Source organism: Macaca thibetana, chromosome 3 (assembly GCF_024542745.1).
Source record: "Macaca thibetana thibetana isolate TM-01 chromosome 3, ASM2454274v1, whole genome shotgun sequence".
Taxonomy (NCBI): Eukaryota; Metazoa; Chordata; class Mammalia; order Primates; family Cercopithecidae; genus Macaca; species Macaca thibetana.
This window is the reverse complement of record NC_065580.1, coordinates 169938617-169965298: the sequence shown is the minus strand read 5'-3', so window position 1 is coordinate 169965298 and position 26682 is coordinate 169938617. Positions and strand designations below refer to the sequence as shown.

The 26682-nt window shown below is 36.4% G+C and overlaps 2 long non-coding RNA genes across 2 annotated transcripts in view; both read left to right on the top strand.

Moving 5' to 3' along the window:
• LOC126949604 (uncharacterized) overlaps positions 1 to 24553 on the top strand; it is a 62586-nt gene extending 38033 nt beyond the window's left edge. The window contains exons 3-5 of the long non-coding RNA XR_007723858.1: positions 22362 to 22483; positions 22772 to 22905; positions 24230 to 24553. This is a non-coding gene — a long non-coding RNA (uncharacterized LOC126949604). The remainder of the gene's footprint in view (positions 1 to 22361; positions 22484 to 22771; positions 22906 to 24229) is intronic.
• Positions 877 to 9531, top strand: LOC126949605 (uncharacterized). Its single transcript, XR_007723859.1, has 2 exons — positions 877 to 6150; positions 6228 to 9531. It is a non-coding gene; the product is annotated as an uncharacterized LOC126949605 (long non-coding RNA).
• Positions 24554 to 26682: the final 2129 nt, after the last annotated feature.

Genomic DNA, 26682 nt, shown 5'->3' with positions numbered 1-26682 from the left:
TCCAGTGTCAGCTTTCTACTTATGTCTAGCCAATTTTCCCAGCACCATTTATTAAATAGGGAATCTTTTCCCCATTTCTTGTTTTTCTCAGGTTTGTCAAAGATCAGATGGCTGTAGATGTGTGGTATTATTTCTGAGGACTCTGTTCTGTTCCGTCGGTCTATATGTCTGTTTTGGTACCAGTACTATGCTGTTTTGGTTACTGTAGCCTTGTAGTGTAGTTTGAAGTCAGGTAGCATGATCCCTCCAGCTTTGTTCTTTTGACTTAGGATTGTCTTGGCAATGTGGGCTCTTTTTTGGTTCCATATGAACTTTAAAACAATTTTCTCCAATTCTGCGAAGAAAGTCATTGGTAGCTTGATGGGGCTGGCTTTGGATCTATAAATTAGCTTGAACAGTATGGCCATTTTCACGATATTGATTCTTCCTATCCATGAGTATGGTATGTTCTTCCATTTGTTTGTGTCCTCTTTTATTTCACTGAGCAGTGGTTTGTAGTTCTCCTTGAAGAGGTCCTTTACATCCCTTGTAAGTTGGATTCCTAGGTATTTTATTCTCTTTGAAGCAATTGTGAATGGAAGTTCATTCATGATTTGGCTCTCTGTTTGTCTGTTACTGGTGTATAAGAATGCTTGTGATTTTTGCACATTAATTTTGTATCCTGAGACTTTGCTGAAGTTGCTTATTAGCTTAGGAAGATTTTGGGCTGAGATGATGGGGTTTTCTAAGTATACAATCATGTCATCTGCAAACAGGGACAATTTGACTTCTTCTTTTCCTAACTGAATACCCTTTATTTCTTTCTCTTGCCTGATTGCCCTAGTCAGAACTTCCAACACTATGTTGAATAGGAGTGGTGAGAGAGGGCATCCCTATCTTGTGCCAGTTTTCAAAGGGAATGCTTCCAGTTTTTGCCCATTCAGTATGATATTGGCTGTGGGTTTGTCATAAATAGCTCTTATTATTTTGAGATACGTTCCATCAATACAGAATTTATTGAGAGTTTTTAGCATGAAGGGCTGTTGAATTTTGTCAAAAGCCTTTTCTGCATCTGTTGAGATAATCATGTGGTTTTTGTCTTTGGTTCTGTTTATGTGCTGGATTACGTTTATTGATTTGTGTATGTTGAACCAGCCTTGCATCCCAGGGATGAAACCCACTTGATCATGGTGGATAAGCTTTTTGATGTGCTCCTGGATTCGGTTTGCCAGTATTTTATTGAAGATTTTTGCATTGATGCACATCAGGGATATTGGTCTAAAATTCTCTTTTTTTGTTTTGTCTCTGCCAGGCTTTGGTATCAGGATGATGTTGGCCTCATAAAATGAGTTAGGGAGGATTCCCTCTTTTTCTATTGATTGGAATAGTTTCAGAAGGAATGGTACCAGTTTCTCCTCATACCTCTGGTAAAATTCAGCTGTGAATCCATCTGGTCCTGGACTTTTTTTGGTTGGTAGGCTATTAATTATTGCCTCAATTTCAGAGCCTGCTATTGGTCTATTCAGGCATTCAACTTCTTCCTGGTTTAGTCTTAGGAGAGTGTAAGTGTCCAGGAAATTATCCATTTCTTCTAGATTTTCTAGTTTATTTGCATAGAGGTGTTTATAGTATTCTCTGATGGTAGTTTGTATTTCTGTGGGGTCAGTGGTGATATCCCCTTTATCATTTTTTATTGCATCTATTGGATTCTTGTCTCTTTTCTTCTTTATTAGTCTTGCTAGTGGTCTATCAATTTTGTTGATCTTTTCAAAAAACCAACTCCTGGATTCATTGATTTTTTGGAGGGTTTTTTGTGTCTCTATCGCCTTCAGTTCTGCTCTGATCTTAGTTATTTCTTGCCTTCTGCTAGCTTTTCAGTGTGTTTGCTCTTGCTTCTCTAGTTCTTTTAATTGTGATGTTAGAGTGTCAATTTGAGATCTTTCCAGCTTTCTCTTGTGGGCATTCGGTGCTATAAATTTCCCTTTACACACTGCTTTAAATGTGTCCCAGAGATTCTGGTATGTTGTATCTTTGTTCTCATTGGTTTCAAAGAACATCTTTATTTCTGCCTTCATTTCGTTATGTACCCAGTAGTCATTCAGGAGCAGGTTGTTCAGTTTCCATGTAGTTGAGCGGTTTTGATTGAGTTTCTTAGTCCTGAGTTCTAGTTTGATTGACTGTGGTCTCAGAGACAGTTTGTTATAATTTCTGTTCTTGTACATTTGCTGAGGAGTGCTTTACTTCCAACTATGTGATCAATTTTGGAATAAGTGCGATGTGGTGCTGAGAAGAATGAATATTCTGTTGATTTGGGGTGGAGAGTTCTGTAGATGTCTATTAGGTCTGCTTGGTGCAGAGTTGAGTTCAATTCCTAGATATCCTTGTTAACTTTTTGTCCCGTTTGTATGTCTAATGTTGACAGTGGAGTGTTGAAGTCTCCCATTATTATTGTATGGGAGTCTAAGTCTCTTTGTAAGTCTCTAAGGACTTGCTTTATGAATCTGGGTGCTCCTGTATTGGGTGTATATATAATTAGGATAGTTAGCTCTTCCTGTTGAATTGATCCCTTTACCATTATGTAATGGCCTTCTTTGTCTCTTTTGATCTTTGATGGTTTAAAGTCTATTTTATCAGAGACTAGGATTGCAACCCCTGCTTTTTTTTGTTCTCCATTTGCTTGGTAGATCTTCCTCCATCCCTTTATTTTGAGCCTATGTGTGTCTCTGCATGTGAGATGGGTCTCCTGAATACAGCAAACTGATGGGTCTTGACTCTTTATCCAATTTGCCAGCCTGTGTCGGGCTGCACCAACTGACCAGACCGATTGTCCAGCACTCCCCAGTGAGATGAACCCGGTACCTCAGTTGAAAATGCAGAAATCACCCGTCTTCTGTGTTGCTCGCGCTGGGAGCTGGATACTGGAGCTGTTCCTATTCAGCCATCTTGCTCCAGGTCCCCCAAGGTTGAATTCTTAATTATTATCAAAGTGGCCTGCGTATGAGCTTATAAAGATTCGCCAGTAAATACACCATCAACCAAAGAGGACGTATTCTCCCATATTGATTACATTTTAAAACACGTATTTGAATCTGTTCAACAAATTGAAGTGCCCTATTATATTCTCAGGTACTGAGAAAGGAACTATCATATGACTGCAGATTATTTCCACGCTTGATTCTTTCAGTAGTGTTTGTAGAATACCAATTTATAAATCAACTGTAAAAACAAAGAGTGAAAAAAAAATCAGTCACTGGCTCTTGGAACACATCACAATTTTGTGATAATAAAGTACAGGATATAGTAGGTAGATTTTCCCAAATGCCAATCAATGTAGTGATAATTTTTAAGGATTTTAATAGTTGAAGTCAGACTTTAACATTCAAAATCAACATCAAAGTGATATCTTGATTGTTGCCTGTTGATCATGGGAAAGGATGGTGGAGAAGGTTATTAGAGAATATTTTTTGGTGTGAGTGCCATTGGGCATCCTAACTCTAGTGTTCTGATTCATACAGTCATAATCACGGTAAACAAACATTTACCATGGTTTAACCATGCTAAACCAAGCTTTCTGGATTCATTGCCACTCACTGCACCATTATATATAAAGATAACATTTTTTTAATGGAAGAAATTATGATCTCCCTCGTGTCAAGGCATGTTATTTAAATCTGGTGACTTTTGAAGTATGAGACGGGTTTTTTTCATCGGCTTTGGCTTTGGTTGTTTTTTTCCTTTATGAGAGTCTCACACTGCCAAGTTTTGAATTTTGCATGTTCAGGTTATTGGGGATTTTGTTTTTCCGAGTGCACAAAGAGTTCAAGTTTCTTAAAATAGGGAAAATTATTGCTCCATTTCCCCTCCCACTTAAAACATGCTTATGGTTCAACACTATTTGATTTAGGTTGAAACTAAAAATAAATTCTTTCAAGTAATGACTAAACAAGGCAAATTTCTGCTTAAAACTGCTTTTTAAAAAGTCCTAATTGAGTGTAAAGAAAGTGGATGAAGAATGACTTTTGCTTTTGAAATTTAACCCTCACAAAAATATCCTTTTCTGGAAAATAACTGCAACCCCAAACTACCAATGCTTTCTAGGTCTGTGAGCAACTATTAATATTAAAACCTGATTTTGTTATTGATTTACTAGCCTTAGTCAGTGTATCTGATTTTTAATTATTCAGTCTTCAAAGTGCTTGATTTGCACACATTCCTGAGAAAGTACATCACCAGAAGATGTTAGTCAAAGAATAGGAAATTTCATTTAAACAGGAGAAATATAGTCTAGAGGTCCACATTTAATACAACATGATTGCTGTAGTTAATAACAATGTATTTATTATATTCTTGAAAAGTGCTAAGAGAGTAGACTTGAAGTGTTCTCACCAGAAAAAAGAATATGTGAGGGAATGCATATGAATTAACTCAATTTATCCATTCCGCAGTGTATACCTCTCAAAATATTGTGTTGTACATGATAAATAAATACAAATGTTTTGGTCAACTAAACAAATAAATGAGGGAAAAGAAAGAAAATACATCATGCACACTCTGAACATGAAAAAGTAGTTTGAAAATGCTTTCTCAGAAACACTGTCATACTTTAATAAGGCTAAACTCATAAAAATATTGTGAGGAAGATCAATCATTTTGGCTTCCTCTCAATTGTCCTTTTTAATGTTCCTTCTCTCCAAAGGTCCTGGCCAGCTCTTCCATTGCTATCCCAGGCCCTTCTTTTAGAAAGTCTTACTGAGACTTTTTCTTCCTTAACAATGTTGCCTCTGGATGTACAGTGTCTCCCAAGTTTTTTCTTTCCATGATTCCCTTTCACCTACATCCCTTCACTTTCAACTCCCCCTCCAAAGAACCACTTGAATATAATTTTCCGATATTTTATTCACCATTCATTCACTCAGCACTTACCAATATGTACTCAATGTCTACTCTGGGTTAGACACTACCATAGGCATTGAGGATGTAGGAATATACAAGATGATAGATCCCTGACTAAAGTAAGTTTATATTCTTTATAAATAAATAGCCAAATAAAAATAAAAGAGATTCACTAATTGTGATGGTTGCCTTGAAGGAGGTAACCATGGTGATGATGGGGAGTTACTAGATTTGGTGGTGGGTGATGGAGGCAGTGTATTAGACAGGAAGGTCAGAGAAGGTCTCTCTGAGATATTATTCTGCTTAGATTTAAAAATCTGATAAAAACCAGTTGCATTAAAATCAGGGGTGAACAAGGCTCAACCTGTTGCAAGAAATGTTTCCAGAGAATTGTCTACATGTGATCAAATTATGTGAGAATAGGATAAAAAGGTGGGGAGGATCCTACTTATAAGAATGTCTTAAAGCCATTGTAAGATGTTTGGATTTTGTCCTAAGAGCAGTGATATGCTATTGCAAAATCAGTGGTTTGACAATTCTAAAATAATGTTTTTACCTAATAGTGTAAAGTTGGGTGTATTTCTTTGTTGACAGTGCATTGCCTTGATCAAATTAGTGGTTCTACCATGAATGAAATTTCAGGCAACATGCAAAGCTATGTCTCACACTGAAGTTATAGTAAGTCTGTTAAAAATGTTCCTTTAAATCTAATTAAGTAGGCACGTGGTTAGTTTGCCTAAATGAGGGGTGGTCCCTTGATAGTTTTTCCTCCCAAACACTATATTTTGAGAAACATTTTAGGAATCTGGAACATGCATTGACTCTTTGTCAGAGATATCTGTGGCCTTGACATAGCCTGAAAATTTTATATTAGCTTCCAAAAATTTTAATTAATTCATTTGGAAAATTTGATTACTAAACGCCATTCTCAGCATAATGCTATATAGGTTAGTATCAGTCACATCACAGAAATGGTTGAGAGTAGGAAAGTTCCTATCCTGAAGTAATCTATACATAAATATTACTAAGAGCAAGCCTTATTAGAAGTAAGTGTTAAGCTATATTTTATGTTTCATGGTCATTATTATTTTTGGACTCTTTCTTTAAGCTCCAAGCAACATTATCATATATCTCATAGTATAAAATTGTTGTTTCAGTTGCCCTTTCCACAACCATTTCCCTAGTTCTTGCCCATTAATTTTGGTATAGATAAATAGGATATATAGATGGTATAGATAAATAGGATATATAGATGGTATAGATAAATAGGATATATAGGTGGTATAGATAAATAGGATATATAGATGTATAGATAAATAGGATATATAAGTGGTATAGATAAATAGGATATATAGATGGTATAGATAAATAGGATATATAGATGGTATAGATAAATAGGATATATAAGTGGTATAGATAAATAGGATATATAGATGGTATAGATAAATAGGATACACAGGAGGTAAAGCAAAGACCACTGGACCCAGGGTTGACTTCACAGATGTGCATCCAGGTCTTGTATTCAGAAAGACCCCACTCTGCTGTCACCATCTTGAAAAGCTTATTTATTTTTCCCTTGAACTTGTGTTTCTTAAGATATATTTGACTGGACAATGGATTGGACACTTCACATTTTATTTTCCACTGACCTCCAAAAATTATGTCTTTTTAGATCAATCACGTAATACACAGGTTATTAGAGCCATCATTTCCTCCAGTTCTTTATAATCATCAGACCATGCAACCACTATAAATATCTGCTGGGCATCAACAGTTTTGAAAGTTTTAAGGAATAAAGTAAGCTTTCAAGGTGCATTCCAGGATGGTAAACTACAAACAAAACATTTTCTTCTTTTGTAAATTGTAATAAAACTTTCTTAAAATTGTAAATCTTTTACAAAATTGTTTTGCTAAATTCTTATGCCGTTAGAACCAGCCTTTCAAACTAAGGGTCAGTAGGTCAAATTAAGCCCACAATTATGATTTGTTTGACCAACATAGAAGTTTACAAAATATGAATGTGAGTGCTTTTAAATGGGGCCTGACATTCCAGAGAGCCACTGGCCTAACAATTTAATTGTCTTTTACAAAATAATTTGTTTACCCTTCCTGGTCTTTCAGAGTATTTGAATTTGCAATTCTGAGCTCTAAAGTTTAATGTCTAAAACAGTGGCTCCTAAACTTTAGCATACATGTAAGTCACCTGGCTAGTTTGTTAAAACACGAATCCAAACCTCCTCCCCAGCATTTCTGATACAGAAGGGCTGGGGTAGAACTGGAAATTTCTAGCAAATTCCCAGGTGAAGCTGGTATTGCTGGTCCAGGAGGCACATTTTGAAAACCACTGATCTAAAACAGTAACTGCCATTCTTGCTATTTGCTGTTAACTGAAATAAGCTTCATCTACTCAGTTATAAATGAGATTATCTAAATAAAACATATATATTTTAGTCAAACTAGCTAAATAAAAAAGTTTAGCTATGACAGCATACATTAACTGAAACAATTAGTGAGTCAGTCAAATTTTTCTCCCTTAAATAAAAAAATCCTACTATTCACTAGTATTATTGCAATCCTATTTCAGTGTTCTCCACTTTTTTACACACATGCTTTGCTTTTTCCAAAATTAGTAATACAGTCTTAAAATAATCCAGTTTAAAAAGTTGTAAAGTTGTCTCACCCTCAGTAAATATCAAAAGCAATGAGGTAATGCAACAAGATTGTTAAGGCTGTTGATGATTGATTCACATTAGACAGGCTCTTATCCTACTGTCAAAAAGTGGTAAATGCCCTAAGCCCAAGATGCCAATGTTTTCCTAGACATTTAAGAACTCAAGAATATTCATCAGATATATGCAACTCTGAGCTGAAATGGAATAGAGTTCAACCTGGAGTCATTTCCCTCCTCAATCACCTTTTTGAGACTTACAGTCTCAAGTCAATCAAAGAGGATTTCTCAGTAGTCATCATCAGTCATCAAACACCTTTTAGAGGATATGTGATACTGCAAACTGGTGACTAAACTGGTTTTTCTCAATATAATGTGTCCTAAACTCCCTCTTTAGGTCTGCTTTCCATTTATTTAATAACTTTTCTTGGGTAATGGAATAGGAAATGACTTTAAGAGAAATTAACATCTTAATTTTCCCTTTTTACATTTTTTTTCTTTCTGCTTCTTTGTGTGAGGAGAAAAGGGTAATTATTAGCGTGCTTTCATTTAAATCACCAGTGGAATTTTCTCTAAATCTTGTCCTTAATGGGTTCATTAATTTTACTTATTTCTCTAACTATCATCAGGCTTAACTATAATTCATTTAGTATTTATATTCAGATCATCCATTTTCTATAATAAAGGGAGATTGTGAGAATGTGAATAAATTAAATCCACAGTCCTGTAATTATGTGTGTAGCTTTTTACACCACTAGGCTGAAAATCATTTGAGGATCTGTCTCATTTCTCTTTGTCTCACACATGGTATTATAGTAGACGTTCAATAAATGTAGATCAAATTGAAATGACCCCCCCCCCATGCACACATATCTTTTTGCTTTCATTTCTTCTTTATTAAAGAAGGGTAATAATAATCTACATCTTACAGGTTTCTCAAAGTGATTGTGTAAAACAATGTACTTAAAGCTCCATGCTAGGTAATAAATGAACATTCAATCTGGGTTTGCTTTTAATTATTAATAGGCATTTTTACTACTTTCATGATTATTATTTGTGTTAATGGTTCCAAACTCCCCTATGCTAAATGCTTTAATGAAGTTTATTTTCCTGAGCAAGTTAATTGAACTGGGCTACCTTCTATCTTTGTTTCTTCTCAATATTTTGTTAATTCTTTCATATTCCTGTAGTTCAATTAGTTTGATGTTAAAATCTGACATCAATAAAACATTGTAATCTGTGGTAGATCCTTAAGACTTGGGATATAAAATTATAAAATATATATTTATTATATACATATAAATTACAAGATATCAAAAGTGTACTTGAAAACAGGACATTCCTTCTCTTTAACAGTAGCTAATTCTAATCCCTATTGCATGTTTTACTGATACACGTCCCTTCATTAAATTTCCTTTTCTCCAAAGATTTAGCCACAATATCACGTCAGGACAAGAATTAGAAGACCTGGGCTATTCCCTATTCTCTTTCTTTTGGTTGAACAAATCATTCAGCCTTTTCAGGATATCAGTCTCCTCAATTGCATACTGAGTAATCTCTATCTTAGAAATAATGCTGGCCTTACAGACCTGTGAACTTTCTTCACAAGGTTGCCCAAAAGGCTGTCCAGGTTGAGCACTGCACAACTCAGTGGTGCAATTCACATAGATGCACTCGGCAGGGCTGACAGCTTCTTCTCCTTCTTTTCATCCATGAAGGAGTGAGTTAAGTAACCACATGTGAGATCCTTTGGTAGATATGCCACTTTTTCCTTGCATTAAGAAGTGTGGCCTATTATGGAAATTATTTATGCACATTACCAAAAGCAATCAAGAGAACAGAGGACATTAACCACACTTAGAGGATTTACTTTCTGTTTTTACCACTTAATCCTTAAATGGAATGGCTCTTGGGGATTCCCTAGAATTGAGGATTTACAGCGAGCCATAAAGACTGTTTAGGGCAGGATTATAAAATTAAAAAAAAAATAATCAAAAATATATTCATCTAAGAACACCTTTTTTTTTGAGGAATGGGTGCAAAATGTCCCATAGATAGAAGAAAGCTCTAGCTATGTGTTTGCAGCTTATGGCACTTCACATATAGGAGAATGTGGGGCTCTGTTGTAAACCCAAATAAGCACATCTGTTAGAAATAAGATGCTTTTTATGGAATTCAGGACTGAGGCCAGATTTGCTTCTGTAGTACATCTTTTTTTTCAGCACGTGATTCCACATGTCACTTCACCACTTGATTTCAGGAACTCAGAAATTGCTACAGGGGGAAAAAACATAATCAATTCTTGCTATTCACTGGAATGATGCCAATGGAAAATTAATGAGCTTTTCTGTAATTGTTGAATAGTCTCAGCTGATGAATTATTGGGCCCTCTGAGACATCATCCAAAGAGATCTACATGGTCACAGAATGTTAAAACTGGTAAAAGCCTTAGTCGTCATCTTGACTGTATCTGACCCAAGTTAAGCATGCGTGCCTCTGGCTCTGGGCTCTGCCCCTTCAGTAGGGTCTGCACTGTGCCTGCTGATGCAGGAACAGAACTGGCTCTGGCGCCCCGGTCTGGCCCAACTGCACATGCATTGGTTGCGCTTTTTCCATCATCTGCTGGGCTCAAAGAATCAGTATGGAGGGTGAGATATGGCTTCCCTACCAGAGAAACTTGGATGGAAAACCTAAAAGTGCAGAAGTATTAACACCCATTGGGACAAGCTTTCATAGTGAGATGCAAGGAACTGAAAGGAGCCTGAAGATGCCCTCCCCTCCCTTTCTTCACGTGATAGATTTTTGAAATCTAGACATACAACATGATCTCCTGGAGACATTTGTAATGTCTAAGCAACAGACTGTTTTTCTTTGAAGGTTGTGGCCAGTCCGATAACTTCCTACCTTTTATTTACTTTCTTTCCTTTTGTGTTTTGTTTTCCTTCTTCCTCCATGCTTGTTGCCCTGAGATTATATCTCCTCTCTCCCCCCAAAATATAACTATGCCAGCTTCACATGAGGCTTTTTTGTTTGTTTGTTTCAGAACTTGGGCAAAACTTGTTTCCAGAAGAGGAAACTGAGACTCAGAGCAATTAAATTACGTTTCCATGGTCAAAGATTGCAAAGTATATATTTTTTAAAAGTTTGTTTCTTTTGCTCTCATTATCAGCTATGATAAAGCTACTCTGTTATCAATATCCAACTGAAGCACCCCGCTTCACACACATAGCGTTCCCACCCTTTGCAATTTATGCTGATTGTTCGCTCGACTGAGTAAAACAAATGCTTTTTGATTTTGCCTTTATTTGCATATTTTCATCTCACAATTTCAGATGGAGCATGCCTTATCTCCATGTGAATTAAGTTCCCTGAGAACAAGGAGCTCATTTTGCTTTTCTTGTTCCCCAGAGTTTTGAGTACAGCGAGGGCATTCCATGAGGCTTTTATGAAGAGCTCTGCTTCAGTGAAAGAAAATTCTTCTCTCCAGTAATAGCAGGACTCTGGGGGAACCCTCCACAGACCACCAGAACCTATTAGAAATACCAAATGACAAATGTTTCTTATACTCCAGTTCTCCAGTCTAGCGTTTGACTCCTTTTCATTAACATCATTTCATCTGCCCTTTAGCTTTTTTTCAATCTTACATTAATTCTTTTCTATGAAGAGTATATTCTATCTGAAAGTCAAAACCTGTAAGAGAACATGCTGCTTCCACTACAGCTTCCAGAAAACTTATAAAACCTAGCATATAGTTAAGTGTCTTGAAGGTACACATTATTAAGATTTACTACATGCTTTTGATAATTAAAGGAAAATTTGTAAAAATTATAAGAGATGATTATAGTAGGAAAAGCAATTAATTTGAAATGACTAGCTCGGCACTCAAATCTTAGAGTTATACCATCCATATAACTCACTTTCCTCTTCTATAAAATGAAGAAGGTTCCTATAGGAACCTAATCACAGGATTTTTATATGTAACACAGAAAACATATATAACAATGTGATTTAAAAATTGTGAAGAACAAAATGTACGTCACACTTTCAAATCAAGTCAAGCATATCTCTTTGAAATGGATAAATGAGGTAGTGACAAGCCAAATTGCAAGAATTTTTTTTTTTTTTTTTTTTTTTTTTTTTTTTTTTTTTTTTTTTTTTTTGAGACGGAGTCTGGCTCTGTCGGCCAGGCTGGAGTGCAGTGGCGCGATCTCGACTCACTGCAAGCTCCGCCTCCCGGGTTCCCGCCATTCTCCTGCCTCAGCCTCCTGAGTAGCTGAGACCACGGGCGCCCGCCACCACGCCCAGCTAGTTTTTTGTATTTTTTTTTTTAGCAGAGACGGGGCTTCACCGTGTTAGCCAGGATGGTCTCGATAACCTTGTGATCCACCTGCTTTGGCCTCCCAAAGTGCTGGTGTTACAGGCCTGAGCCACTGCGCCCAGTCCCCCAAGTTGCAAGATTACTTTGAGGGCATTTGGCAGTCTTGAACTCTTCCATCTCCTGAAATACATTACCTTGACCAACAGGGCATCGTTCTCCCTTTTTATCCTATTTTCTCCTTCAGGATCCTTTTCGGGATTTTTAAGTCATTCCCTACACATATATCATGGACTCATCTCATTCTTCCTTCCATAGTGAGAACTACTTCTGGGGAAAAAATAATCTGTTACAGACAGTCGCAATCAAGTAATCTCATGAAGCATGACTGCCGTTGAGTTTGTGACTTATTCCAAGCCCTGTTGATGAATTCCATTTTGGGTCAGTTGTAGAATCCTGTTGTTTGTGAAAAAAATGAACTAAAAGAAACTCAATATGAGTGCTCTGTGAGATAACCTGGAAAGTAAGGTTATTGGATAGGAAGGGGCATTTGAGCTGGGTTTATGCAGACCTGGAATTCAAGTAGGTAGTTCTACTTCCTGTGTAATACCTTCTGAAAATCCTCTCCTTTCATTTATTCGATTACTCTCTAGTTTAGGCTCTCATTATCTCTGAGCAAGATTGTAGAAACATTGTCTGCCCTCAGCTCTCTGTCTCTAATATTTCCAAGGACAGCAGCTCTGTATTGACCATCTTGGTCATTATTTTTATTGGTATCACTCCTGTATCTAAATGCCTTCATCACTGTTCGTAAGCTCTTCGGAAAACATATCCCAGCAAAAGCCCATCATTTACACTCCATTCTAGAGTACAGATTTGTTCTAGCAAAAACTTTCAAATAAAATTGATTTCTGTGGTGTTGCCCACATGCAAATGCTTATTCCAAACTGTGGCTTTGAGCATATTTGCATAGTTTGATTTTAGCTTTTGGTGTTGCTCTAATGTTTTGTTCCATTGTGTTTTCACTCACTGAAGAATAATACACATGATCTTTCTTAGGGCTGATTTTTCCTACCTGAAGTGCATGTTGAAATTCAATTTCATGTTAAACTTTTGGAATTAATTTGAAGTAAATCTAAAACTGACTTGTGGTGATGGGTGAGATGAGCATCAGGAAATAGAATAACATCGAAAATTTATCAACACAATTAACGTATACTTTTAAGGGCCTGGAATACTAATATAAAGAGGTATAAGCAGGTTGATTAATATGATTAAGCTTTTTTTTTGTATTTCTAAACAGGAAAGAGATGAGCGCTATATTTTTTGATTTTTAACTTTGTTCTATTTCATTATTTTCTTAAATACAGCTGTTCTGGAAGAGAATAGTAATATAAATGTGAAAAAGTAGCACTCTTAATCAGATTATTGTTTGGCTAGAATTTCAAATATCTGTGCATCAATGACAGGAATTAGTAATTCTCTTTTCCTTTCAATTATTTATTCAGAATTATCATTTTGTTTTATACTTATCACTCTCTATATATGTTTTAATTATTTTTATAAGATTATACCCTTTATTTTATGTTTTCTGTATATGATACTGATGTTAATTTTGTTTCAACACATAACAGTAACTTATGCTTTCTTATCTAATGTTTCTTCTCCCTTTTTTATAGAAATTTCCTAAGTTTATTTTTAATTATTATTTCAAACATAAAACTTTAATTATTAGGTTGGTACAAAAGTAATAGCAGCTTTTGCCATTACTTTTTTAAAATGGCAAAAAACGTTATTACTTTTGCACCAACCTAATGCTATAATGGAGAAGAGTCATTTTTTAAAATAGCTCAATGTTTCCATATTTTTAATCTTTATTTCTCAGGTGAAAGAATATTAACATTGGAAACCACTTTTATGTAAGCCTAATTCCTGCTTTTAGGAGTGAAGCAATATTCTACCAACATTTACATTTTCTTATACCTTTCCAACCCCATTTCCTTCTAAAAACATGAAGATTTCAGTATGTCAATCCTGTTTAAGTCTCTAGGTTAAGATTGCCAACACAGTTGGTTTCTTCTCTTTAATGTATCTTTTTCTTCATTAGACTGCAGTCACCAGCTCATTTAATCAACAGGCCTAAGAGACAAAATGCTAATAATTTTAGACCTCTGTAGAAAGACAGAAAAACCTGACATCTTGTCAAATCAACCTTAGAATTTTATGTATAAGATCGCCTACTTTTCTAATCTGTGTAGTTACAATAATATCTTTTGAGTTGTTGGAATTAGATTTCCCTGATTAAGAAAAGCTTGACAATTGAATTAATTATGAAATGAACGTTTCGTATGGTTGAATATCATGAGGCTGAGTGAGTATTAAATAGTTTATGGAGGAATATGTCTGGTGTTCACTCCACTAATATGGATTAAAAATGGAGGAAAATGAAGCATCTGATGCTGCATCAGTACAGAACATCATTAACACCATTTACTAACACCATTTATTCATTAAATATGCTATATTTCATGCATCAGTTAGGTATTTATATGTCCATTTTTTCGTATCAGAAACAACTTGTGCCATTTAACAAGAAAACTTTTCATGGTTCTCTGTTTCATCCTTGATGGCTACATTATTACTTGGTTCTGAACAGCCCTGAGGAGCTAACCAATCAAGGTTAATTGAGAAAAACACGTATCATTGGCTTTAGCCTTATCATGATTTGATGCTTTAGTCACCTGTGGTTAAGTAACTTAGACACTAACAGCTTGGTCATGTTAGGGTGGGCATTACTGGTTTCATAAAATCACTTCCATGGGTAACTTTATCATATTATAATAGATGTATGAAATATATTCCTGAAAAAAAGAAATGTCCTTTTCATTACATGCGTTTGGCATTGATAAGTGCTTTATAAAGGTCGTTTAAGATTTGGCAGTCCTCTGACATCTCACAATACCTTTCACAATTTTTAGTACAATAGTACTAAATAGTAAAATGTTCATTCTTCTAAAAATCATTCTTAAATTGGACTGACTGAATAACTCTTTGTCATTTCTTAAATGTGCATGGTAATTCCGAAGAGTTCTATTGTTCCTCTTCAAACTTTCTGAATTAATTCAATATGAGGAAATTATATTTCCTTCAGTCATTTTTAAATTAAATTTCTGGCTGCTTGAAGTGGAAGACGGAGGTGGAATGGAGTGGAGGTGCGGTGACGGAGAAAGTACATTTAATTCAACTATTAAGAAGTCATGTTTTGTGGCAAATGGTCAACCGCAGAACTTTTATTAAAACCATTTATTTATTTATTTATTTATTTATTTATTTATTTGGTTGCTCATTCATCAGTCATACTATACACCAGTCACATATTTTGACTACATATTTTCAGCAACTATTTGAGATTAAAAAGGTAAATAGGACATGGTCCTTAAGCTAAAGGAATTCACCGTCAAAAGGACTACCTCCTACCTAGATTAAATTGCATGTATTATGCTTTTTAGGAAATTAATGAAAACTTTTTACTTCTTCCTACAATTGTTAGCAACCAGATTTTGAAAGAATGAAACTTATGCAGAGCAAGGAATCTTTCAAAATCAAAACTGAAAGGGATAAATTGCAGAATCTGGAATGAGGTTTTTAAAATCTAGACAGAGCTTATTTAGAAAACAGAGACATTTTTATTAGCTTTGTTAACCAATCCATCCAATGAATAGAAGCAAATGAGAAGCCTTAGGTTTTTAATTTAGCCCTTAGTTCCAGAGAAATTTTGAATTACTTTTTATTAAAAAAAGTTTTAAACATAACCAAAAGGCATTTATGCTGAAAATATTACCAATCCATATATAATCTATTATTTAATGTCTTTAATTTTTTTCACTTGCTCTCATAATTTTATTTTTTTCTTCTTCGGTTTATTCTTTTTTAGTTAAGCTCCAAAATATGGCCCATGTTTTGCATCTCATGGATATTCTCTGAAGTCTTTTTAATGTATATGCTTCCTCTTCCATTTTTTCATCCTTGCAAATTATTTGCCAAATAAATAGGCTCATTTGATCTGTAGAACTGTCTTATATTCTGGACTTTGCTGACTGCATCTCGTGAAGTCATTAATATGTGGGGTTTTTGTGTGTTTTCTGAAATTTTCTAGCAAGATATAGATGCTTGCTCAGATTCAGCTCCCAAGTTTGTGGTAACAGTCCTCCACAGGTGGTCGTGTGTCTTCTATTGGGAAGTATATAGTGTTTGTTTGTTTCTCTTTTTGTGACATTAGGAGCAATCAATGATCATTGTCTAGTTGCGCTATTTTATTAGCGTTCAACAAAATGGTGGTATTTTAATTAAATCATCACTTTTCTTTTAATTAACTGGACTATTTTTATAAAGACAATCTCCTCAGATTATTAATTTACTCTAGGTATAACTCTCAAAAGAAAAGCAGTTAAATACTTATTTTTCCTTTATTAATCAGTCAGCAGAAGAGAGAATTGGCTCTAAACTATCTTCCAAATGTGATAAACAGCTATTTTCACCTAAGTATGTTTAGAAACTCATGGACTTTGGCATACTGGATATATTTTAATTTATTGCAGTTTTTATTAAATTGATGCTAAATTTGGCAGCGGAATATCATTTGTTTCCTTTTACAAAATCCCAGTAGTCTCTGATAGTTCCTTTGCTTTCTGGTAAAGCAAGATTTTCTAGACTTTTTTGTGCATTTCCTGTCTGAGACCTCAACCAGTTCTTTTCTGGAAAATCTCTGATTTCTTGTGTTGTGCAACATGATTATTAAAGACCATGGTCTGAATACTAGTATAATTTTGAAACTTAGGCCATTTACTGTGAACATACCGACAAACATTAATATTTCTGTTTCTTCTCCTACTGCTAGAATATGCTTCTCTGTGTGCTTTACTATTGACTTGGGAGTCAACAGATGGAGTAAAAGGGGTTTTACTGAAGATGACACTTGTCACTTTCAAGAGCCAGCACTTAAGAGTGAGTGTAGAATTTTCCTTGGGCTACTGCAGTGCAAGAAATAGAAACTGTTCAAGATCATAACAGGATGATGAATCTTTCATCAACTTGAGTGATTACAGAGCTCACAGCCACTCCATTGATCCACATTCATTATACTGCACACATGAGAGTTAACCCTTTGTCTCTGAAATCTCTGAAAAATTTGTGTAATATACTACCAAAATATAATTCTGACTGGTGTAACATTTTGTTTTTATACAAAAATGAATGCTATTTCAACTTTCTGCCTTACCTTCAATCCACAGTCTAAAACTGGTGAATTCAGCTAAACTTCTATATTCACTAATGGCAGTTCATTCTCTTTTACAACTTTCAGGTTATTTATGCTTCTTCTCACATATAGTTTTCTAAAGTGCAATATAATGACTCTAAGTACTGACCACCTTGTAAACATACCTCTGGATTGTTTTCAGTAAGTCCTGATTTGAATTGCTTTGTCCTGGTGCTAGTCTGTGAGACATTCACTGATTTTAAGTGCAAATGTATGTATTCTGTCATGTACCTATTCTGCAAAATGTATTATGTTGATGATTTGACTCAATAATTCCATTTTGGACTATGGAGATATGTCACAGAATATTTTCAATGTAGGTCACTGTAGCAATAAACTTACTTTGTTCTGGAAAATATTTTATTGATGTGTAAGAATTTCAGGCTCAAGGATATCTACTACTCCTGCTATATGACTACATGTAATAAAACCCTCTTCTCTGTGACAGAATCAACATATCAGATAATGCTGACACAGGCCAGGTACTTAATGGATATTTATTACATGAAAGAATAATTGTGGCTGCTATAGCTGATCTTATCTGATCTCTTAGTTGATTTCTTTTGTCAGGAAAAAAAATTCATAATGTTATTATTTTATATACATTTACTTGAAAATTTCTGTTAGAGTCAGAATAGGTGCAAAAAAATTGTGCTTGATTTACACTTTTTTTTGAAAGTATAGTAGGATGCTATTGGTGTTCCACCTAGATCTCCTTCACAGGCTAGTACGCACATCCCCCCACTGCTAGAAGTGTTGGCTGCATATCCCCCAAATTTAACCCCTTTCCCACATGGGAAGTGCTTGGAAAATAAAGTTATACTCCAATGCCACCACCATGCAAATGACTGCCCATAGTAAATGGCATACTGATATGGGGTACAAAGGCCAACCCCCTTTCCTCAAGGTGGGTCAACTCTGTGGTGTGATTTTTCTCCAGAGCACCCTGTGAATCAGGTCAAAGTTAGACTTCACCTGAAACCTCATCCTTGCTCAGCTCTTTCTCTTACTTATAGTGTTTCTCTCACCCCTTTATGTTTTTTTTTCCTTTTCATGAAGAGCACTCCATCAATACAACATATGTATCCAAAAATTCCTGTTTTAGGCTCTGTTTCTAGAACATCTGATCTAAAACAGCTGGTTCAAGGAGTGGCCTTAACAAACAGTCTCTAAGGATAGCTCTTGGAGTTGAATTTATCACTGGCTACATGACAGTGAGTACCACATCACTGAAGGTAGGTGGAGAATCTGTGAATCACAATTCCCTGGAATCCTGCAGCAATTAAATTGTTAAGATTTTTTGTTCACAGTGAACTGAGTGTATCAGTCTGTTCTCACACTTCTAATAAAGACACACCCAATACTGGGTAATTTATAAAAGAAGGAGATTTAGTTGACTCACAGTTCCATGTGGCTGGGGAGGCCTTACAATCATGATGGAAGTTGAATGAGGAGCAAAGTCATGTCTTACATGGTGGCAGGGAAGAGAGTTTATGCAGGGGAACTCTCATTTATGAAACCATCACATCTTGTGGGACTTATTTACTACCACAATAACAGTATGGGGGAAAGCGCCCCCATGATTCAATTTCTCCATATGAGCCTGCTCTTGACACATGGGGATCGTTACAATTCAAGATAAGATTTCAGTGGGGACACAACCAAACCATAACATTCCACCCCGGTCTCTCCCAAATTTCATGTCCTCACATTTCAAAATCAATCACGCTTTCCCACTCGTCCTCTGAAGTTTTAACTCCTTTCAGTATTAGCTCAAAAGTCCACATCCAAAGTCTTATCTGAGACAAGGTAAGTCCCTTTCTCCTATGAGCCTGTAAAATCAAAAGTGAGTTAGTTACTTTCTAGATACATTGAGGGTGTAGGCATTGGGTAAATACACCTGTTCCAAATGGGAGAAACGGGCCAAAACAGAGGGACTACAGGCCTCATGCAAGTCTGAAATCCAACAGGGCAGTCTAATCTTAAAGCTCCAAAATGATCTCCTTTGACCCCATGTCTCACATCCAGGACATTCTGATGCAAGAGGTGGGCTCCCAAGGCCTTGGGCAGCTCTGCCTCTGTGGCTTTGGAGGGTACAGCCCTTTTCCTGGCTACTCTCATGGGCTGGCATCAAGTGTCTGTGGGTTTTTCCAGGCTTAAGGTACAAGCTGTTGGTGGATCTACCATTCTGGGATCTGGAGGATGGTGGCCTTCTTCTCAAAATTCCACTAGGCAGTGCCCCCGTGGGGACTCTGTGCTGGGGCTCCAACCCCACATTTCCCTTCCACACTGCCTTAGTAGAGGTTCCGCAAGAGGGTTCTGCCCTTGCAGTAAACTTCTGCCTGGACATCCAGGAGTTTCCATATATCTTCTGAAATCTAGGTAGAGGTTCCCAAATCTCAATTCTTGACTTCTGTGCACCCACAGACTCTTGCATCCTCTAAAGCAATGCCCTGAACTCTATGTTGGCCCATTTTAGCCATTGCTGGAGCTGAAGCATCTGGGATTCAGGGCACCTTGTCCTGAGGCTGCATAGAGCAGGAGGGCCCTGGACCTGGCCCAGGAAGCCATTTCTCACCCCTAGGCCTCCAGACATTTGATGGGAGAGGCTGCTGCAAAGGTATCTGACATGCTCTGGAGACATTTTCCTTATTGTCTTGGCAATTAACATTTGGCTCCTCATTACTGATGCAAATCTCTGCAGCGAGCTTGAATTTCTCTCCAGAAAATGGAATTTTTTTCTACCTCACGGTCAGGCTGCAAATTTTCCAAACTTTTATACTCTGCTGCTGCTGCCTTTTTTTTTGTTTTTTTTTTTTTGTTTTTTTTTGTTTTTTTTGTTTTAACACGGAGTCTCACTCTGTCACCCAGGCTGGAGTGCAGTGGTGCAATCTTGGCTCACTGCAAGCTCCACCTCCCAGGTTCACGCCATTCTCCTGCCTCAGCCTCCTGAGTAGCTGGGACTACAGGCGCCCGCCACCATGCCTGGCTAATTTTTTGTGTTTTTAGTAGAGATGGGTTTTCACCATGTTAGCCAGGATGGACTCAATCTCCTGACCTTGTGATCTGCTCATCTCAGCCTCCCAAAGTGCTGGGATTACAGGTGTGAGCCACCGCACCCAGCCACTCTGCTTCTTCTTGAAAGCTTTGCCGCTTAGAAATTTCTTCCCCTAAGACCCTACGTCATCTCTCTCAAGTTCAAAATTCCACAGATCTCTAGGGCAGGGACAAAATTCTGCCAGTCTCTTTGCATAGCAAGAGTGTCTTTTACACCAGTTCCCAACAAGTTTCTCATGTCCATCTGAGTCTACTTCAGCCTGGACTTCATTGTCCATATCACTGTCAGCATTCTGGTCAAAGCCATTCAACAAGTCTCTAGGAAATTCCAAACTTTCCCACATCATCCTGTCTTCTGAACCCTCCAACTATCTAAAAAGTTCCAAACTTTTCCACATTTTTCCATTTTTTTCTGAGCCCTCTAAACTGTTCCAACCTCTGTTATCCATTTTCAAAGTCACTTTCATGTTTTTGGGTATCTTTACAGCTACACCCCACTCTACTGGTACCAAATTACTGTATTAGTCTGTTCTCATGCTGCTAATAAGGACATACCCGAGACTGGGTAATGTATAAAGGAAAGAGGTTTAAGTGACTCACGGTTCCACATGGCTGGGAAGGCCTCACAATCATGGCAGAAGGCGAATGAGGAGCAAAGTCACATCTTACATGGATGCAGGCAAGAGAGCTTGTGAAGGGAAACTCCTATTTATAAAACCATCAGATCTTGTGAGACTTCTTCTCTACACCAAGAAGAGTATGAGGGAAATTGCCCCCATGATTCAAGTATCTCCACCTGGCTCTGCCCTTGACATGTGGAGATTATTACAATTCAAATTGAGATTTGGATGGGGACACAGGCAAACCATATCACTGAGGTAAAATGCAGGTGGAAAAGAGGCACTGGCTTGGGCAATATGTGGTGGTTGAGAGATAGAAGGAAATGGTAACTAGATGACTGTGATATTGGATGAGTATTGTTCATGATTTGAAAAGTGAAAATAACTGGCCCTAAGGAGCTCAAACACAAATTCAGAAAGACATATGAATGTCAGAGTCTCACTGGCAGTACTTTAAAATTCCTCATCCCCTATTGCCTGAGAAATGACCAATTTAAAAGCTAGGTTTATTGCCTAATGATAAGAGTGTAGAACTTCAGAGATGGCTGAATAATCAGATTATCAAAATACTGCCAAAGTAAAGCCTCTCATAAAGAATAAATGGGGACTTGAAACTTGGGTGGGAAATGCTCTTAAAACTTTTGAACTTCTAGATTCTTTTAACACCCCTGGGCCTGAACAAGTGTCCCCGCTTCTCTCTGTTGAAAGACATAACCCCTCCAGATCCCACTTGCTTGAAGATCATCTAAGAGCTCTCAAATGTGTCAGTTGTCTTACAAGACAATGCTTGCTGTCTTAGTCCATTTTGGCTGTTGTAACAGGATACTATAGACTGGGTGATTTATAAACAGCATAAGTTATTTTCTACCGGTCTGGAGGCTGGGAAGTCCAAGATCGAGGTGCCTGCAGATTCAGTGTCTTGTAAGAGTCTTCTCCTCCATAAACAACCAACTTCTCATGCTGCACTCACATTTAGAAGGGCTGAGGGGTCTCTCGTAGTCCTTAGGAACATTATTCCAACCCATTTATTATGTGACATAAAAGGTCGTTTGCTGTAGGTGGGATCCAGAGAATGATATTTCTTGGCAGCTATTATAAGCAGTCTTGCCCATAGAGCCTTATCATCCTATAACGCTCATGATACTAGAAGTGTCAGTGGTTTAAAACAAAACAAAAAGATACCATGTGCAGTCTGAAAAATAAAGGAGCCATGCAATGAAAATTCCTAGTGTCCTGCAGCAACGTTATGCTGTCTGTAGCAGGGAACTATGCACATGAAAAAAGCAGCTTCTGGTATGCACCGAGCTCTGCTCCAGACAGAACATGCAACTGTAGAACAGTGAGTGACCCCGTCTCTAAAACTGGTCAACATGAGCTGGATACGCTCAGAGCCCTCAAGTTATGAGTTTGGGTGTATAGTGGGAGGAAAGATGATTTCCAATGATTAAGAGTTGGTGACTTCCAAAGTTAAAATAACACAGAAATCTCTCATTCTCTCTACTCTGCTAATAGGTATAGAAGCATGCCATGTTTTCATTTAAAGCATCAGCAGAAGGCAAGAAAGAAAGAATAATTTGTATTGATTGATTGATTATTTGGGTCAATGCCGCTTGACAGATTCTGAAGAACAAGAGGTGAGAATGTTTTAATCTACTCTGCTCTGTATGTTACGGAGAACAAAAAAGAATTCTTATAGGTATATGATATTTGAAGTTCTAGTGAGAGAAGTAGACTTTTTTGAAAGTGTGATGTTGTAGAATGAATGGAGGACATTGTTGGAAATAATTTATGGAAAGAAAAAGTAGCAATAGTTCTAAACTCAATATGATATTAAACTCCATTCTTATTCTGTAACACTTCCAAAACCGTAAGGATAATTTTGCAATGGTCTTCAACTGATTTTCAGTTTTTTTAATCCAAAGGAATATAGACAAGGTGGTAAGCATCTCTCAATCCAAGGAAGATAGCAAATGATATGAACTCCTCTAAGAAGATTTTGGTACCAAAAAGAATGTTCAAGATTAGTTTGCTTCGCTTTCCTACTGGGGAAGATCCAGTAAGTAAGAATAGCAGTGTATATTAAAAAATAAAAAGAGTGACTCATTATAATAGTTTTCCCCAAGCCACAACATCAATAACTATCTTTGCCCCTTCAGCATGTGTTTTGAAGATAGAGGGATTGAAGAACTCTAGGTGGGCTCCAGACTTAAATGAACAAATGATATGCATGTCATCTCTATCTGATACTCTGCAAAACTTATGATTCCATGATCCTATGAGCCATATGCTTGTACAGTCTCATGGTGATCACTAAAAAGGACCAACTCTTTATTTAACACTTTGAGAGTGAATATTGGAAGTTTTTGTATATAGAATTTTATTTTGGGTTGCCTGAGACACATCTCAGTGCTTCTAATGAAGACAAGACCTTGAATGAATGTACCATGAAAACGGAGGACTATTGGGCAACAGATGTGAAATTGCAAGGTATATTAATTTGCATTATGTGATGATCACACAAATGTGTTTCTTGTTTATATTCAGTCCATTGAGATATGTTTAGTTAATTTATTCTCTTTGTTTAAAAGGGAAAAAAGCAAATGAATGTGGTAAATAGACCATTAAAGCCAAACATGGAAAAACGCCTTTAATTGTTATCTATTTAATTTGGTAATTAGATCACATAGTTAATTTAAATGTTTAAAAGAGAAGCAATGACTAAAAGCATGCACTAATCTCCAATAAAGTAGTCCCTTTATTGTTTGTTTGCTTTTTTTCAAAAAACAAACAGGTTTGAATTTAATTCACTCAACCACTGAAGTAGAGAACAACAGAAAGATAGAAGAGCACATAACGCTATAATTAATCACAATACTTTCTAGAATATATAATTCCTATTCCTTCATAGCTAATTATACATTATTCAATGAATCCATTTTAAATTATGTTTCCAGGTAAAAATACATATTGCATGGTATGTTAAAAGTATGTATTTCCCAATATAGTAGAATATTTCATAGGTTTATATTAGAAGTCATCACACTATGCTTCTGAGGGCTAGACACATCTTTTTTGTAAATAAAGTTTTATTGGAACATTGCCATGCTCATTTGCTTCTATACTGTCTATTGCTGCTTTCATGCTACAGCAGCATGGTTCGTTAGTTGCAAACAAGACCTTATGGCCCACAAAGCCTAAAGTATTTACCATCTTTCTCTCGACAGAAAAGGTTTGTCAGTCCCTAATCTAATATATAAAATAAGGTAATACAGAATATATTTTATTAGCTACATTATATATTATTGCTTTTTATCTTAAATTAGCAAGGCTGTAGCTGTTTTAGAAATCTCTCTCCCTCTCCTTCTCTTCTCTGCTAATAGGTATAGAAGAATGCCATATTTCACTTAAAGCTTCAGCAGAAGGCAAAACAGAAAAAAATTACTTTGTACTGATTGATTTATTATTTGAGTCAATGCCTCTTGACAGATTCTGGAGAAGAGGATTCTAATAATAGCCAAGATTACCTGCTTTCTGGTGCTGAGACCTGTTTGCCAGTCCAATAAAGGTATCCAGAAGGATTTAGAAGAGGGCTCTCTTTGGTGATGTAGAGTCCTCAAGCTGCGTGTCACCTTGAATCTACTCTCAGGGTAGCCTTCAAGTGACAATAATACAATTTGTTTCTATTCTTTAAAATGAATTAAGAATTTGACCCATTAAAATAATTTATTTGCATAATTTGAAATAATTATGTTTATATATTAATTATATAATTATAAATATATAAGATCAATTTTGTAATATATAAACATAAGTTATATAATCACTGATTATAAAAATAGCTATTTTTGTTTTTCAAAAAATGAACAAATAAGGTGTTTCTTCTAGGATTTTTAGACTACGGCAACATATTAAAAATACAACCAGCAGAAACTTTCAGCAGGTTGGGTGTGTGCGTCTATGTATGTTTTGGCACCAACCATAAACTGGATCCTTTGCATGGGGATACAACAAAGAAATTTTTAATTTGGGTGGTGTGAGCCGTGGGGGTTAAAGAAACTTATCTGGCCAGAAAGTGTTGTTTAGGGGGGAATTCCAGGAAAAGTCACAACTGGGAAGGTCAACCAGTTCTGTGGGTGGGTCATTACATCCAGGAATTCAGTCAGTATGTGTGAGGTCAGAATCCTGGGAGGTCTGTCCATGCAGGAAAAGGAAGCCAACAAGTAGGTTTGAACAGGCAGGATATCGGCCCTGGGTGGCACATGGGAAGGAAGAGTAAAATTATATATTCAGGCATTGGCTTCTCATCACATGATTCAAGCCTCAGGGCAGGAATCCAGCCTACAGAGGGCAGAGGGTACTGGGCAGTGACAATCTTTTGGTCTAAAGGGCATATAAGGACATTCGACCCAAACCATTAGGAACTTAAAGAATTATGGAAAATAGAGGAATGACCAAAGACAAAGATATCTCAAGCCTGAAGGAAAGAGATATTTGAGGGAAATTGTGTCTGTTTTCAAGTCCTAGTAGAATCCCTTGTAATGTCCCTCCTCTCTGGAGGGTGAGAGGAGATTCTTCTCCCAGAACAGGCCTTGGAGTTGTTGCTGGTCTAAGCTTTCAAGTTCACCAAAAGACACAAAACAAGACAGGGTCTGATATTCAGTGGAGTTTCCCTTGGAGACATCAAACTCCTGTGAGTTACACAATGTAATCCACTCAGTTTGGGAAACAGAGAGAGTAATGGGAATAGTTCTTAGACAAATTTCAAAATATACTTATTGAATTAGAGGTAGTAGCCAAAATGTTCTATTATGAAATGTTTTGTCTTCTCGGGTCAGAGTCAGAAATCATGAAACTCCCACGATGAGTTTAACTTATCAGTCTGATTCATATCTCCTGTGTTCTAACTTTTAATTCCTTCTTATTGCCTCTATTTCACACCATATTCTGATATCAGCATTTCTGACACCAGTATGCTAACCCTCAATTTTTTCCAGGAATTCAGTTTGGTATATCCTCTCAACCTATGACGTATTCTGGCTCCAATTAACCTGCTTTAGTGCTTCAGCAAGAAGGGCTTAAATCCCTCCCATGTGAAAAATGATGACAATGCTATTTTTTTTTACATTACTATATTCTGCTTTTCCAAAATCCATCCAGCCAGATTATGTCCTGATAGCATGTTAATGCTAGCTTCCATGGGGTACTCTCTCAGAGTAAGTGTGCCGAATTTTTTTTTATTGAATTATAATGATAATCAAAGGCTTTTAGTGATTATTAGATTAACTTGTATAATAATAGCAAATCATAACAAGAGAGTGTCATGAACTCTAGCTTTCAATTCTTAAGTTTAGACAAGTATGTACGTGTATGTATGTGTATACCTTTATTTGTACTTCTGAGAATTTATGTAATTTATTTACTACTTGTTTTCTAAGTCATTTGGAGAAAATAAATTACCATCTAGAGAATGGAAATTTAATGACAAACACCCTAAAATGAGAAATTAACAGGGTGATATTAGTATTGACTTCTAAACTCATGCTTCAGATCGAAAGACAAACCATTGAACTTCATAGATTTATGTCAGTTCTCATGGTTTTCATCAGTTCTCACAGCCTTTTAAAATGCTAGGTAAACATATATGCTGCTATCTTTCAGGTTTATGTTTGGTTTGTCAAAGCATAAACTAAATAATTTTATTCTGCATAAAATCAGAAAGATACTATTTTTTAAAATGAGGATTGATACATGTGAAAAATTATATGGAAATTAAGAGACAATTTGAAATGTAATTTAATAGCAGATTAGTTGGAATAGTTATAAGAGAAAATAC